Source organism: Mytilus galloprovincialis, chromosome 10, assembly GCF_965363235.1.
Source record: "Mytilus galloprovincialis chromosome 10, xbMytGall1.hap1.1, whole genome shotgun sequence".
NCBI lineage: Eukaryota > Metazoa > Mollusca > Bivalvia > Mytilida > Mytilidae > Mytilus > Mytilus galloprovincialis.
The window spans coordinates 20907939-20925098 of NC_134847.1; positions in this window are offsets into that span (position 1 = coordinate 20907939).

Below are 17160 nucleotides of genomic sequence, written 5' to 3' on the forward strand. Positions count from 1 at the left end.
TCAGTGTTTCCGTATATATTATGTTTCATTGCTCATGTGTTGTTTCCGTATATTTTAGCCACTCGTCTTGAGCCTACCCATTTCATCTGATAACACCCCATATTTATTGCCATTCATAACTCTTAACAGACCAATTAACAGACCGGGTTTTATACATCCGACCCATTAACAGACCAGGTTTTAAATAAAGATTGATTTATGTCACCAAAATACAGATTTTTGTGTAGATTTTTCACACAATGATATCAATTTGGTTGACAAACATAATGCCTGTCTTTGTTCGATGTTCAAAATATCGCATGCAAGTAAATTCAACCAACGTGTCTTTTTGTGTACATTTTGTGTGTGTAAAATGTGTATAAATTTATTGATGAGTAACACGCCTTTTCATTTTATAGATCGTACATCGAAGCTAGAAAAATAATAATTACACCACTGGATTCAGTACATTGAATTGTTTTGTTAGACATGAATAATTTTTATGATAAACATATATTTAAAAAGTTATACAATGAAACATGCAGAATTTCCAATGATTTCCTCGATAACACCTGATTAACAGACTTTAGCCAACCCGATTAACAGACCCACCGCCGATATAGCCACATACTCAATATAGATTAACCGACCAATCTCTCGGTTAGCCGAGTGTCGGCCGTGGTATAGCGGGTTATTTTCGTGGGTGTAAAAATTTACGACTTTCATTGAATAAGGTATACAATATATTTTGGCGGGTATTATTTTGACGGATTCAAAACTTTTATCTATACCTTTTCATGTGCACTTTTATATTGGCGAAATTTAATTTGGCGATTTTGTTCTATCCTCAAAAATAAGCAAAAATTTACACCCGGTGAAAATAGCCCTCTAAACGGTATACGGGCGTTTTTCAATAAAAGTGTATTTTTCAGACTTAAAAAAATGGAAAATCAACTTCTCTAAAATTTTATTTCAAGAACTATTTTGAATACCTATATTATAGACCTGTTTTCAAGTAAAAATTGCAATCTTAAATGCTCTTTTAAATGATATTATTCTCATAATTTATATACTGTTTCGTAGGGGACATTTGTCCACTACGAAACTGCTTCTTAACGAACATCTTATTGCATTTTCATGTCTCCTTTTTACATTCCAGTTTGTTTTACTTATTTTTTTTCTGAATTAGAGAACCATATGTTATCAATAAAGATTAGACAGTACTTTATATACATGTATGAAGGTACAACTCATGTTACGTATAGTGGACATTTTGACGAGTTTCGTAATGGACAAAACCGTTTCGTAGTGGACAAAAAGTTTCGCAGTGGACATCAACCCTATTCTATGTTGACAAAAACATACTGAAAATTACATGAAACTTACTTACAACTTACAACTCCCGTTAGCGCCATGTGTCGCATAGGGCGCGAATGGTTTTCGCGTTTCTGTAACTTTAAAGAAAAATTAACCCTTATTATCTGTTCTGCACGAATATAATTGAAAAAAAGAGTAAAAAAAACGACTGCATGGTAGTGGTAGTGTCCACTACGAAACTTTTTTCTGCCATACTTGTTTCGTAGGTGACCGTTTCGTAGTGGACATATTCACATGTTTTATTTTCCCCCACAATCCCTATATTGCAATAGTAACAAGAATGATTCTATTAATCAAAGCGCGTACTAAGCTGTACACTGATATTTTTTTCATAATTTTAAAACCAGATACCGAAGGAGATTTGACCCGTTTCGTAGTGGACATTAACAAAAATACGGTATCACTCTGGTCAATTTGATGTGCTCAATTTTGTTTGCCAACAATTAAACTGCCGTTTTAAAAGCACCACTTCTTTTGTAAGACCCTAATGTTTATATCTCTTGCAAGCAGTAATTGACAATGATTGATTTTATAAAATTGCTTTTTAGCAAAATTTAATGACTTCGTTTCGAAGTGGACATTTTGTCAGGGACACACCTTCTAAAATAAAAAAATCCTTTGTCAAAAGCTGTTTGTTAAGATATGTTGGCTCTAAACATACTTTCGCTACATTGAAGACCTGTTGGTGACCTTCTGCTGTTGTTTTTTCTATGGTCGGGTTGTTTTCTCTTTGACACATTCCCAATTTCCATTCTCAATTTTATTTTGAATAATTAAAGAACTTATACCAAGTAAAAATAACATTTATTTCTACCTTTTTTTTACAATATTTTAGAATATGAATGTTGAACAGGGGGTCTAGGGACATGCCATTTTGGTTATTTTGAACCATTCAGGAATCAATATCTTATTAATCCCGCTAAAAATAGTATATGTTTCTTTGCGTAACAATGTTAAATCTAATTCAATGTACTGACTGCACAAAAAATTACTTGTAAAGATCAAACACATTTTTTTAAAAAGTGGCTGGGACAAGAAATCGCGTTTTTATTGAAAAACGCCCATACATGTAAATATCAAAAGATGTGGTATGAGTCAAATGTAATATATATTAATATTACAATATGTAAAAGTAAACCATTATAGGGGTCCAGCTGGAGATATATAGTTTCTCACAAAGTAATATAATATTTTATTGCCAAGTTAAGTTATACAAAGTATGAAATAGAAAAACTTGTTTTCTTTTTCTGGCTACCATACTTTGGTACTTTGCGGATACGAATAAATCTATAACGGAGAACTGTATAAATATACATGTTCATGTGATGTCTTTTCCGACGTCCGCGTAATCAACATTTCAGTTTAAGATTTTGTGAAATGCATTTAAAGGGGCACCAGCTTTACAAGATAAAAACAAAACAAATGTATGAGTTTTACCCAAACATTGATGAAAGTTGAATAGTGAAATAATTCTCTTCTAGCCCCAGTATGGTTCAATTTTGTTAGAAGTAAGCAAAGGTACTTATTTTCTGATTCTCAAAGTTTCTGTGAAAATAGGTTTGAGCGGAACTTGTTCATTGATTTTTTAAAATATGTGTATGTTTGTTTAAAAATAATATCACAGGAATTTATTTAACTTTTTAAAAACTCTTAATATTAATCGGAACAATATTCACGGAGCTATGATTTTTGTTTCGGAACTTATTTAGGTCCGGAACAAATTTTAGTGCTGGAATATATTTTCTGTTACATAAACACATACGATTACGGTCCAAATACTCATATGGTCAGGAAATATATGAAAAAACATGCAGGTTGATTTTTAGACAAACATTTATCTTATATTAATATTATTTCATTTAAAGATGAATAAAGTGAATAAAGTCACGGAATATTCATTTAATTGTTCATCTCATTCTGAATCCTAGCCCGCAAGGAACAGCAGATTTTTTTTACATTTATATGTTTCTTCATGCATATTCATTTCCATTTGCGTTTTATTGTAAGATTTTAAATTTTCTATTTAAACAAATCTTTCAACATTATATAACATACTAAATTACTTGATCTGTAATAATTGGTCAGGATAAAACTATGTACCAAATATCAAACCTATAAATTCAAAAATAACGGGGGGAAATTGTGAAACTGATTAACAGGACTGATAACGGACGGACAGACGGACAAACAGACGGACGGAGTGCAAACCTACAGCACCTTTTAGCTTTGTAGATAGTGAACTAGCTATAACCAGGGTCCATTTCAAAGAAAAGTGTCTGTTCTCAATATTACAGGGAACATTACAGAACAACGCCGTATCTATGCTAGATGTAAAAAATGTCGAAAATTAGATTGCGCTGCAAAAGAAGTTAAAATAAAGAATACAATCCTCCTCCCCCGGGAAATATCAAATGGTCGTCCTCTTAATCCTGTTACTGGTGAAATTGTTGGCACAGATTCACAACAAGATTGATTGCTGATATGACCTCGGTTATTTTTAAAGCGACGGAAAAGAAGCATTACACTACGTCTGTCGACGTGCGTATATCTTAAAAGACTGATCGTCGACGTGCGTATATCTTAAACGACTGATCATTTATTAAACAAATCATGTTCAGTTTGTTAATACATTTTCAGAATTATCAATTGTAGTAAATCAGTCAGAGTGGTTATCGACTATTAGTGGGACCGTTTAAGTTAAGCTTCAGCGCAAATTCAGTACTGCATAGAGTAGACATATCGTTTGCTTTCAATAAGATATGTTCCGTCTATTTATTATTTATTTACATTTTCAAATTCAACAAGGTCTGAAAAGCTAAAGAACAGCAATTAAACTATATAAACTACAGCGGCAAAATGCAGCTATGAAAGAACAAATATGCTGTTCCCTCAAGATGCTTTGTCGTTTCCAGAAGATAGTTATCCCGTTCCCATGTTGTTCCCTCAACATAGCTATTTAATTGTATTGGTATGATAAGATTGTATTGTCTTCTAATATAAAAAAGATGTGGTATGATTGCCAATGAGACAACTATCCACAAAAGACCAAAATGACTCAGACATTAACAACTATAGGTCACCGTACAGCCTTCAACAATGAGCAAAGCCCATACCGCATAGTAAGCTGTAAAAGGCCCCGATAAGACAATGTAAATTTGTATTTAAAAAGTAAATGTCTGATCTTAAAACTTGGTGTACTATTTACTGTAATATAATTCAAAACTGACTCAGTCAAAATGGATTAGCTTGTCGGATGAGGCATGTATAGCAGGAGACGTTCACTCTGTTGACCTGAGGTTTGGCAAATACCTAAATAGAATTTTAATATTTTTAACTAGTGTGGACACTGAGTGTGGATAGTATGTTTGGATGTTTGACAGTGTCTTATGAAAAAAGGGAGTTCCATGTTTTCTTATATGGTGTTATTAACGGCGTTGCACGATGACAAGCATCCTGAGCATTAGGAGTATTGTTTATTTAATATTTATTTTTTATGTTCAAGACGGGTATGGAATAAGAGACAGTAATTACATTAGTTACCAAATGATTATGATAGAATATGTTCCACATCTTTGATTTTGGATTCATTTTGTAGCAAGGAGAGCAACACATAATAGGTTCATTTTTTGATGTGTTTTTTTTTCTAAATGGGAGATGATATATAGATTTGATAACATGATATAAGGAGCCTGAAATTCAGTGGTTGTCGTTTGTTTGTGTGTTACATATTCGCATTTTGTTTATTTTTTGTACATAAATAAGGCCGTTAGTTTTCTCGTTTGAATTGTTTTACATTGTCATTTCGGGGCCTTTTATAGCTGATAATGGGGTATTGGCTTTGCTCATTGTTGATGGCCATATGGTGACCTGTATTTGTTAATTTCTGTGTCATTTTGGTCTCTTGTGGAGAATTGTCTCATTGGCAATCATACCACATCTTTTTTTATATGTATTTACTTACTATTTGTATGGTTCTACTTATATCATTCTGTGGTGGATCATCAGTATCATTAGTAAATTTTTTTGTTAAAATGTTCCTCATATTAGAATACATTTATTGGTTTTTAGTAATGGAAATGCCAGACATGATTCTTGGGGCTATATGATCTAGGAAGAGAACCTTTGTGCTGATTTTTTATCAATTCTTTGATAATATCCCCTCCAAATCTGGCCGAAGCAAAGAAAATTTTTGACTAATATGACAATGATTTCACCAAAAGAACCTTTGTGAGCATGCTCCAAAGACTCATAACTGCTCCAAAAGTAATCTTGATAGAATTTCAAGCATGTCAAGTGGATATTATCAACAGCTTAATTAGTCTTGATATGTCTAAATATCAAAAAGTAATAGTATTCAAAAGGTTATGTAAAATTATTCTCTTTTCATTTTTTTCTGTTATATGGATACTAATATAAGTGATACATGTACCAATACAGTATTTGTTGTGGTATGAAAGTGTAGTAATTAACAGTTACTGTATCAATGTTAATTCACAAAAATTAAGAAATAAACAAATGAAAGAAAAATGTTCAACATGTACAATAAAATATAGGTTTAGAAATCGATTAGGCCAGATAGGCCTTATGATTTTTTTAAACATACTTGAAGGACCATTTACACTCAGGACCAAGTCATCAGTAGGCAGTTCAGATGTATTAAAACAACCTAGCATCATATTACTAGTAGCGGGAGTAGCATTGTCAGGTAAATTTGGTCTTTTTTTTTTAAATTTGGTCAATGAACAATCGAAATAGAATGCTTTTATCTCCCTGTTACTTACATTGTACATGGAGGTGATACTTCTTTGACAAATCCTTGTACATGAGAGTTGTCTGTCAAATCTTTATTTCACAAAGAATGAATTGCATAACAATGAACTGAGCTCAAAGCAAAGTACTTTAATAATACACTTAGACAAAGAGCTAAATCCAGTGATATACTTTGTACTTCAGGTCCTTCACGAACATCCATCGACCAAAACCATATCTCAATAACATGCCATACTACATGGTTGGATCAGAAGTCCTGAAAAAGACATGATTTTTTTTATCGTATTTTACTTATATATGGTTAAAACTTTCTTGTGGTATAATCCTTCAGTATCTAGCAACTATCAATTTACTTCATGCACAAATCATGTGATATAGGTTGGGTGCCCCTCTGTTGGAAATAACACACCTCCACCTAATTTTAGTCAACTGATGAAAAAAACATTCAAAACTATAAAATGTTATCTAAGACTTGTCAGTGTCTATTTACCATTGCCACTGAATCAGTGATATATGTACACATAATTATATACATGTAAGACTAAAATTTTAAAGTGCATATATAAGACTAAAACTGACATTCGGTCTTTACTGACAACTTCATTCCCCAAGTCGTTTTCAAATCTGACTTCATGATAAAATAATATTCCATATCTACATGTACAACCAAGGAAAATCAAATATCCCTTAAATAGACTAGCATTGAAATGCCAGTTTTCTAAAATGGTAGCTAGGTGGAACCTAAAACTAAAAAATTTGAAACAATGTATCTTAGATATTTCAAATGTATTTACATGTAATAATATAAATTCTCCAAAATTCGCTATATTTTTCTTTTTTTTTGTCTTCTGTTGGAGACTGTCTATTGACCTCTAGATGTCTTTCAATTACATCCAGTTTGGTGTGGGTGATGTTTGATTGTTGTACCTATAACGACCAGATGCTCCGCAGGGTACAGCTTTCTACGACCCCAAAATCAAGCCCAACCTTCCTTTAGTGGTATTGAACCTTCTGTTTAAAATTTATAAAAATCAATTTACTAAAACTAAAGTTATTGTCTGGAAACTAAATGTTTCCTCGGACGAAGAGACGACGACAACATCATACCATTATACGACGCAAAAACTTTTTTTGCTGTCGTATAAAAATTGTCACTTGACCAACAGAAAAACCTTACATATTTATGTATGTCCAATGCATTATTGGAACTGATTTAAGCAAATGACTCTTAGATTCAAGTCACCTAATATCACTTACTATTGTCCCACTTTAACTATTGATGTCATACAACAATCCCGTTTCCGTTGTGGCATCAGTTATTTTGTATTGTGAAGTCAAAATTTTACAGGAACCTGGGTAATGTCCAGTCATGGCAGACAAATAGCAATAAGATGTTTAGGAAAACATGACCTGAAACATCCTTCATATAAGACACAAATACATGGAAACCGAATCAAAATCACAAAACAGCTGTTACTGTAAATGGACCAAAAAGTATATATGACTTTTAAACAAATGTAGAGGAAAATGACGGGGGAAGGGGCCAAATAGAGTTCAAGGGGAGCAAATTAGAGGGAAATTTTAAAGTTGAGTCATCTTTTTAGACGCAAGTTACATGAGAGGGGGCAGGACCATTTTCAGGACGTCAGGATCGGGTGTTTTTAAGTTTGGGATTTCGGGATTGACACTTTCGCGGGCAGGGATCACTTGTTTCGAATTTCGGGATGTCAGGATTTGATATTTTATTCTAAATCAGGAAGTGTTTTTTATTCGGTGCGAACTCATATTCACACCCCTTGAAACACATGTCTAGACCAGGATGTTTAAAAATGCGCTAAATATGATATTCCATATGCTACATTTATGAAAAATTATAGAGAATACGTCTCACAGTTTTGACCAACACTTAGAGTAAATACCTTTATGATAATGATACTATTACACTGGATGCTTCATTAGGATTCCAAAATTTCGATTAACATATATAAATTACTTGGTGATTCAAAGTGTTAGTTGTTTTCCATGTGTATTGGCACTCTTTTTTCCCCAAATTAGATGGAGGTTGAGGGCTCACAAACATTTTTTACCATGCCAACTCTTCATGTGATTGATGAAGATGGTCACTGTCGTTTTATTTGCTATGTTATTGCAACTGTTTTCCCCTTTGTCATTGACTGGATATATGAATATGTGGTATGAGTGCCAATGAGACAACTCTCCATCCAAGTCACAATTTATAAAAGGAAACAATTATAGGTAAATGTACGGTCTTGGCTTGATGTCACGGAATAGAAGTTCCTTCATAATAAAAGTTCCAAAAGGAAAAAATATTACAGTATTTGTTCCTAATGGAATAAATGGCATAGCATATTTGTTCCAACAGGAATAGGTATTATGACATTGTTTATAACAAAGTTTCCAGTGGAACTTCTGACAGCCTAAACTGTCTCGATAGCACTCATATCGCATCTTCTTATTTATAATGAACAAGATAATAATTAGTTAGCTTTACTATTGTGTTCGTCAAAATTGTGAAACCCGGGTGTGAAACATGCAAACCATGGAATTACAAACTATTAAAATAATCCCCGGCTCTGGTATATTTCATCCCTCTTTTAAAACAAACGTATTACACGTTAGAAATCCGTTTCTGTGTGTCGGTCTATAGTCAAAGCTAGGTTAATTTTCAAATTATATTTACATTTGATGTTTTTGTTCTGATTATTCATTTAATATGCCACTTGACGTCCATCATCCATAATCATTTTTTATTTTACTGTTACTTTACAAAGAAGTGTTTTTCTTACACTGATTTATATTACACTGTCTATAATTTCAAATATCGAAATAAATAAAGAACACTTGAAATTTTGAAACCAAACACTTGTCTAAAATCTCACCGACTCCGTACTATATATTCATGTTGCAGTTTTGGTTTTTTTTTCTTTACAGGCTTCTAGCTATAACAAAAATCTGTATGTTGACTCTAAGTGTTTTGAATTATATGTGTCGTTGGGTTGCTGTCGTATTAATGTAAACCTTAAAATCTTTTTCATAAAAAAGGATTGATTGGGTATAGAACTATTCTCATATCTGGACTGCTCCCGTCCCACATGCAGTTACGTGTATATCTTTGCTAAAATTGGGTGCGGCCGTTTAGCTGATCGGATGTATAAATTTGCAGCCTCGTTTAGTCGAAATAAAAAAAGTTGTATATCCGATGCATAGAGTAAGGAGAGTTTCGCGCTATCTATACGTTAAAACACCATCTAAATAAATAAAACTTGCTTTTATGACATATATATTTACAATATATAAGTATATGAAATTGACACAGTAATTTTTCCACCTAAACGAGACTAACTGCCGTGGTTTTACGCTTCAATATATAATGAGTTATTGCACATATACACAATGGAGATTGTTTTTTGTTCTACTGCCCTCTACATAGTTTGGCTGCATACAATTTAACCACTGATGTAGACTACTATATTATTATTGATTATTCAAACAAATGAATTCAAAGAGAAAAATGCGGAAAGAAATTCAAAATTCTCGTTTAAAAATAAAATATCAAATAAAAATAAAATATCACAACTGGAAAACTGTTTGAATTATCAGTATGCATCACTATATGAAACTGATGAATTGATTGCTCCCGTGCTCCAGTGGCAAATATATCACGCATATTTACGACGAGGCGAAAGTGGATCTGAAGTAAATGATTGATACATTATCAAGATATAAAGAGTTTGCTAGCGGTAAAACGTATGCTGTACTAGATGAAGTTGAATAATGATCAAAATCTTGAGTTAAGCTATATTAGCCCAGCGGAAGCCGTGTGTAATCCCCCCCCCCCTCTTATTTGAATACACTGAGTCGACCTAGACTATTGACAAACTAATTTTGACTTAAGTTATAGTCTATGGCTCAATATTTTGATAGTCCCAGTTTAAGTTTAAGTGAAGTCCTGTTTTATAGTTCGTCCTTAATTTCCCGATTCATGGTTAATAAAGGCCGGCTATCTATTTATTGGTTAGTATTGTATTTGTCGAGTAAATGGTTATTCATTTTACAATAAAAGTCATGATTGGCACTTCCTTATATTATCAATCGTCTTATTTTTTCTTCGCCGGTACCATAACAATGACCTAGCTGTAAATAACGGCGTATTTGATTTTTACACGCGAACGTTTATATATAGGTTCAGTGGTCTTAAATGTCGAGAACGAGTTACAGCTATTTTCCTAAAGCTGGCACGTTTACAGGTTATAATATGAACTTGCTTGATTTGATTGTATAACTGTTTGCTCAAGCATTATAGTTAAGATTTACATTGCACTCAATATATAGGTGGGGCTGCAGCTTGTTTCATGTTAATTGATGCTTGAGAAAAAAGTTTATTCAAACAAAGCAAACAAGCCAATCAAACCTTTAAACTACATGCTTTAGGAAAAAGCTCTAAAACGCACGAAGACTATACCGTATATGATACAACCATTGACAACAGAAGACTGGCTGATCATGGCTTTTCATCCTGACACTGCCTCAAACAAGAAAGCTACCGTCAAACATAATTACATTCGTCGCAGTCATACTGTATAGAATCATCTCTTCATCATAATATCTTGATATTACTCTTCAACCTGATTTAAAATGGACTTGATCAACACACAAACAATATTATTGCAAATGTAAACAAAAGCATAGACTTTGTTAAAAGAAATATCAAAACATCTATCCCAAACATAAAGGACGTCATTAAGTCTCAGGAATACCTACTTACGACACTTGTACATGTTCGACCAAAACTAGAGTATGCGGCTTGCTTGGTTTGGAACCCTCATACTGGTGAACAATACAATAAACTTGAGATGACCCGGAGTGCGACTAGGTATGACTGTAATCGTTATCCTACAGGCATGCTAAATACTCTTAAATGACCTTCCTTTATCACAACAACGCAGACTTAAAAAAACCAACTAAACTCATAATGTACTTAATAAACAGAGACAACTATAATGTGTTATTGTAGTCTCAGACATAAATAAGGCCTTTAGTTTTCTCGTTTGAATTGTTCTGTCTAACTTCGTGATCATATTGTCGCATAAAAATTACTGTTAGAATTATTCCTTTTTCCTTTAACAATTACTCAATGGAATTAACTGCTTCCAAATGCAGAGGCGGATTTAGGGGGCCCCCCTTTTGAGAAATAAACTGGGTTTATTATATAGAATCACTGAAGCGTGACGTGAGCGGGCCCCCTCTTAATCAGCCAGTAGGCCCCCACTTATGAAAATTTTATAGATCCGCCACTGAAATGTGACCTCCCCCCCCCTCCCCCCCTCTCCCACGTTAACTTCCGCTACAGAAAAGTTGACACCAACAATTATCTACAATATTGAACAGTAAACCTTAATAGGTATGTAGTTTTAACCACATGTCATGTTGGATTTATTTATTTTTTGCTGGTACTATTCTTTTATAAATTTTTGTTTTTAATATTTTTATCCTAGTACGCATGCGCAGTAGTTAGTAAACACCGATGTACGAAAGAAGAAGAAGATGGATAACTGGATACCAAAAAAAGAAGAACGAATTTTAAGTATATTTAGGGACTAAACCTGTATTTTGCTACGCCGACTTTTTATATCTCTTCTGTTTATGGCTAGATTAATGTCTTTTATCGTTACCTTCGATCCACTATATTCATTTCAAGTCCAAATTTATCATGCCAATAAAAGTTTACAAATTCAAATGAGTCGAGTAGACCGGTAAATGCTATGATTAAAGTTAAACCATTAATATAAAAAAACAGTACTCCAATCCACTCTGTTGTCAATTTTTTTTAAATGCTCATAGGTAAAGGAGTAGGTTCAGTAAGCCCCCTTTTTGGCCCCAAAATATAGCTGTTTTACAAAATTGATGTAAAACTTTAGTTATTCATTTGAAAGTAAAATGCTTATGCTACATAAATTTGGGCTGTTTTTGACAATACAATGCACATATATCGGGTACCAGCATCATTTAGACATGCTAAATTACTGAAATCTTCACAATTTTAGCATTTTAGCTAAATTTCAGACAGTTTCCGTCTTAAATGAAAGTGGCAACATTCGTGTTCATTCATAATATTTAACTGTTAGTTGTATTTTATGATAATACATAACATATATAAAGGTTGTGAATGAACACGGATGCGGCCACTTTCATTTTTGACAAAAACCATCTGAAAAGTGACATTTTTGGGCATATTTGACGGATTTTTCATATTTAAGCTAGAATCGGAGCGTTTTTAATGAGTATATCAGTTAAAATCTTTCACATTAACTTATTGAATCATCCGAAATAGACACTTAAGTGTTTAAAAAGTGTCTAAAATCTTTCGTCAGATGAACTTGAAAATTGAGGCCAAAATCTGCCCTTACCGGACCTACTCCTTTCATACCATAAATTTTAATTGGAAAAGGAACTCCCTGTAAAGGCTGTATACCTTTTCTAAACACTGGTACACTCTTAAACAGGGAATACCCCACTTTTTATACACAAAATTTTGAAGTGAAATATAATGGTATACAAATGTATGGCTTCCCTCTGTCCGTCTATCCGTTACCATATGACTTTTTTGTCTGTCCTGCATCCACATGTCGCACTGTAACTTGAGAACCGCTTGTCCAAATTTCATGAAACTGAAGACAGTTGTTTCTTGTGATGGTCAAACAATCTGTATACTTTTTGGTGAAAATAGGATTTAAACTTTTTGAGTTACAGGACTCTATAATTAAAACAGGGGGGTGTTTTTTCACATGTTGCGCTGTATCTCAAAAATGATTTCTGATTATTGCTATAAACTTCACACACTTCTTAATTATTCTAATCCAAAGATCTGTATACTTTTTGGTGATGATTTAAAATTTTATTTTAGAGTAATTGAGTTTTTTTGTATAAAAAGGGGGGGGGGGGTTCACATGTCACTTTGTATCTCATAAAAACAATACTTTTCTAATATTTTGTATAAATTTCTTGGTTCTTGACTAATTTCAATGGGGTTTTATTCTTGAATTCTTGGGGTTCTTAAATATGCTGAATCTAATCGTATACTAAGTTTTTGGAATTTGGGCCCCGTTTTAAATTGGTCCACATGAGGTTCAAAAGGTCCAAAATTAAACTATGTTTGATTTCATCAAAAATTAAATTATTTGAGTCAAAGCTTTTACTTAGATTTTTAATTTTGGGTCCCGTTTTCAATTTGGTCTACATTTAGGTCTGAAGTGTCAATAAAAGTTGAATTCTTGGAACATTTTTTAGATTTTTTATTATGGACCCAGTTTTCAAGTTGGTCCAAATTGGGGTCCAAAATTAAACTTTGTTTGATTTCATTAAAAATTAAATTATTTGAGTCAAAGTTTTTACTGAAATTTTTAATTTTGGGTCCCGTTTTCAATTTGGTCTACATAAACTAAACTTAGTTTGATTTCAATAAAAGTTGAATTCTTGGAGTTCTTTGATATGCTGAATCTAAACATCTTTTTAGATTTTTTATTATGGACCCAGTTTTCAAGTTGGTCCAAATTGGGGTCCAAAATTAAACTTTGTTTGCTTTCATAAAAAAATTGAATTAATATGTATTGCGGTTCTTTGACATGCCAAATCTAACCATGTACATGTATATGGATTCTTAATTTTTGGTACCATTTTAAAATTGGTCTACAATAAGGTCCAAAGGATCTAGAATAACACTTAAGTTCGATTTTAACAAAAAATGATTTCTTAGGGTTCTTTGATATGCTGAATCTAAACATGTACTTAAATTTTTGACTAATGGCCCAGTTTTCAAGTTGGTCCAAATCGGGATCCAAAATTGAACTTTGTTTTATTTCAACAAAAACTGAATATAGGCTGAGTCTAACAATGTATTTAGATTTTTGATATTTGGGCCCCTTCATTAAATTGGTCCCCATTGAGGTCAAAAGGGTCAAAAAAATTCAACTTTGTTTGATTTATTAAAAATTGAATTATTGGTGTTCTTTTATATGCTGAATCTAACTGTATTTATATTTTTAATCTGGGGCCCAGGGTCCTTTTTCAAATTGATCCACTTTAAGGTCCAAAATTGAATTAAGAGTATTTTTTAAAAAATTGAATTTTTTGGGTTCTTTGATATGCTAAATCTCACCATGTATTTTAATTTTAGATTTTTGTTTTTTGGGCCCCATTATAAAATTGGTCCACATTGAGATCAAAAGGGCCCACAGCATTAAACCTTGTTGGATTTCATCAAAAAAATAATTCTTGGGATTCTTTGATATACTGAAACTAACCATATATATATTTAGTTTTGGGTATTAGACCATAATAGGTTAATTTAATTTTTTTATGTTCAATTGGAACACATACATTTTGTGTCAAAAACCTATGTTTTGTCAAATATTTAATAACAATCCAAATTCAGAGCGGTATCACGCTTGAATGTTGTCCATACTTGTCCCAACTGTTCAGAGTTCGACCTCTGCAGTCATATCAAGCTCTGCCCTGTAGCATATTACAAAAAAATGTATATTAAAACTTATGCTATAGGTTAATATCAGTTATATCTCAGACGAGTTCTAAAATTGTGGGCAATTGACTTTTTAGCTCACCAGGGACGGAAGGTTCTGATGCGAGCTTATGCCATCACTTAGCGACTGCTGTCATTGTCCGTTGTCTGTTATAGTACGTCATCGGTCATGGTTGTCGTCTGTCATTGTAAACTATTTCAAAAATCTTCTGTAATAAAATTGAGAATGGAAATGGGGAATGTGTCAAAGAGACAACAACCTGACCATAGAGCAGACAACAGCAGAAGGTCACCAACAGGTCTTCAATGCAGCGAGAAACTCCTGCACCTGGAGGCCACTTTGCAAAATACTTGCAAACTCTAATTTAATATTCCTTAGGGTATCTAGTTTACAAATTGTATCTGAGCAAACGATAACAGGTCAGTGATTCAGGCTCATGAGAGCCTCTTGTTTAAAAGAATTGTGCCCCTTTGAAATACTGAATTTATGGTACATGCCCTCATCAGTGCTCTCTAGGGTACAAATCATGCCAGATTTTGATAAAACTTATACTATATAGGTTAATATCAACAAATTCTTTTTTTATCACTGTTCCTTTGGAACGGTGAGCTTTAGCTATTACTTGGCGTCCGTCGTCGTCTGTCTGGTGTAAACTATTTCAAACATCTTCTCCTCTGAAACTACTGAACCAATTCCAACCAAACTTAAACTGAATGATCCTTAGGGTATCAAGAATTAAGTTTGCGTTATATTACTGTTTAGTCAAAAAACATGGCTAGAAATAGAAAATGGGGGTAAAATGTGGTTTTTGGCTGATATATCTCAAAAACTAAAGCAGTTAGAGCAAATCTAAAATGGGTTAAAGTGTTCATAAGGGAACGTTCTATCAGCCTTGTAATTTTCAGATGAATTTAATAACGCATTGTTTGTTTGCTGCCACTAAATTGAAAATTTTAAGGAAATTTTGCAGTTTTTGGTAATTATCTTGAATAGTATTAATGATAAAGATAAACAGCAAATATGTTCAGCAAAGTAAGATCTACAAATAAGTTAATACATGTATGACAAAAATTGTCAATTGACCCCTTGAAGAGTTATTGGCCTTTTTTGGACAATTTTACACAATTTGTTTTCTAACTTTAAAAAATCTTCTTTTCTGAAACCACTGAACCAATTCCATCCAAACTGAAGCTGAATGATATTTAGGTACATGTCTAGAATAAAGTTTGTGTTTTATTTCTGTTTTGTCAAAAAAAACCTGGCCACCATGGCTAAAAATAGAACAGAGGGGTAAAATGCAGTTTTTGGCTTATATTAAAACCAAAGCAGTTAGAGCAAATCTGATATGGGGTAAAAAGTGTTCACAAGGTAAAGTTCTTTCAGCACTGAAATTTTCAGATGAACCTAATAACCCAATGTTGGGTTGATGCCACTAAATTGGTAATTTTAAGGAAATTTTGCAGTTTTTGGTTATTATCTTGAATAGTATTAATGATAAAGATCAGCTGTAAACAGCAAATATGTTCAGCAAAGTAAGATTCATAAAACCAAACTTGTCAATTGACCTCTCAAAGAGTTATTGCCCTTTAAGGACAATTTTTATACAATTTGTTTATCATGTTTTTTAACTTTAAAAAATCTTCTCTAAAACTACTGAACCAATTCCAACCAAATTGAAGAAAGTATGACAAAAAACTACATTTTCAAACACTTATTATATATAATGTATATTAAAAAAAAAAAAAAAAAAACTACGATGAAATTAGACACTTACACTCTTAAACGAAAGATAAATGCCAAAAAATCAAGGTTAGCGATTCAGGCTCTTGAGAGCCTCCTCTTGTTTTTGACAAGCTCTATAATTGGGGCTGATAAACAATTTTTAAAAGTGTTATGTCCCTTGGAAATATTAAATTTGTGGAAAATGGCCTCGTAAGTGCTCTCATGGATACAATATTTGCCAGATTTTTATAAAATTTATACTTTGTAATTATCACCAATATCAAACTATTTCTAAAATGGTGGTTGATCAACTTTTTAGCTCACCTGGACAAAAAGGCCAAGTCAGCTTTTCTCATCACTTTGCATCCGGCGTCGTTAATTTTTACAAAAATATTCTCCTCTGAAACTACTGGGATAAATTAAACCAAACTTGGCTACAATCATTATTGGGGTATCTAGTTTTCAAAATGTGTCCGGTGACCCGGCCAACCAACCAAGATGGCCGCCATGGTTAAAAATAGAACATAGGGGGTTAAATGCAGTTTTTGACTAATATCTCAATGACCAAAGCATTTAGAGCAAATCTGACAGGGGTTTAATTGTTTATAGACTCCACAGCTCAAGAGTTAAGTATACCTTTATGTTAATGGACCCTTTTTCCAAAATTGTTGTATTAATGTGGAACTAATGTGCACTTTTTTTTTCTCTTGTAGATGCAGACCCAGGACGGCAGGGGGTCAAGACCGCCAGGGCA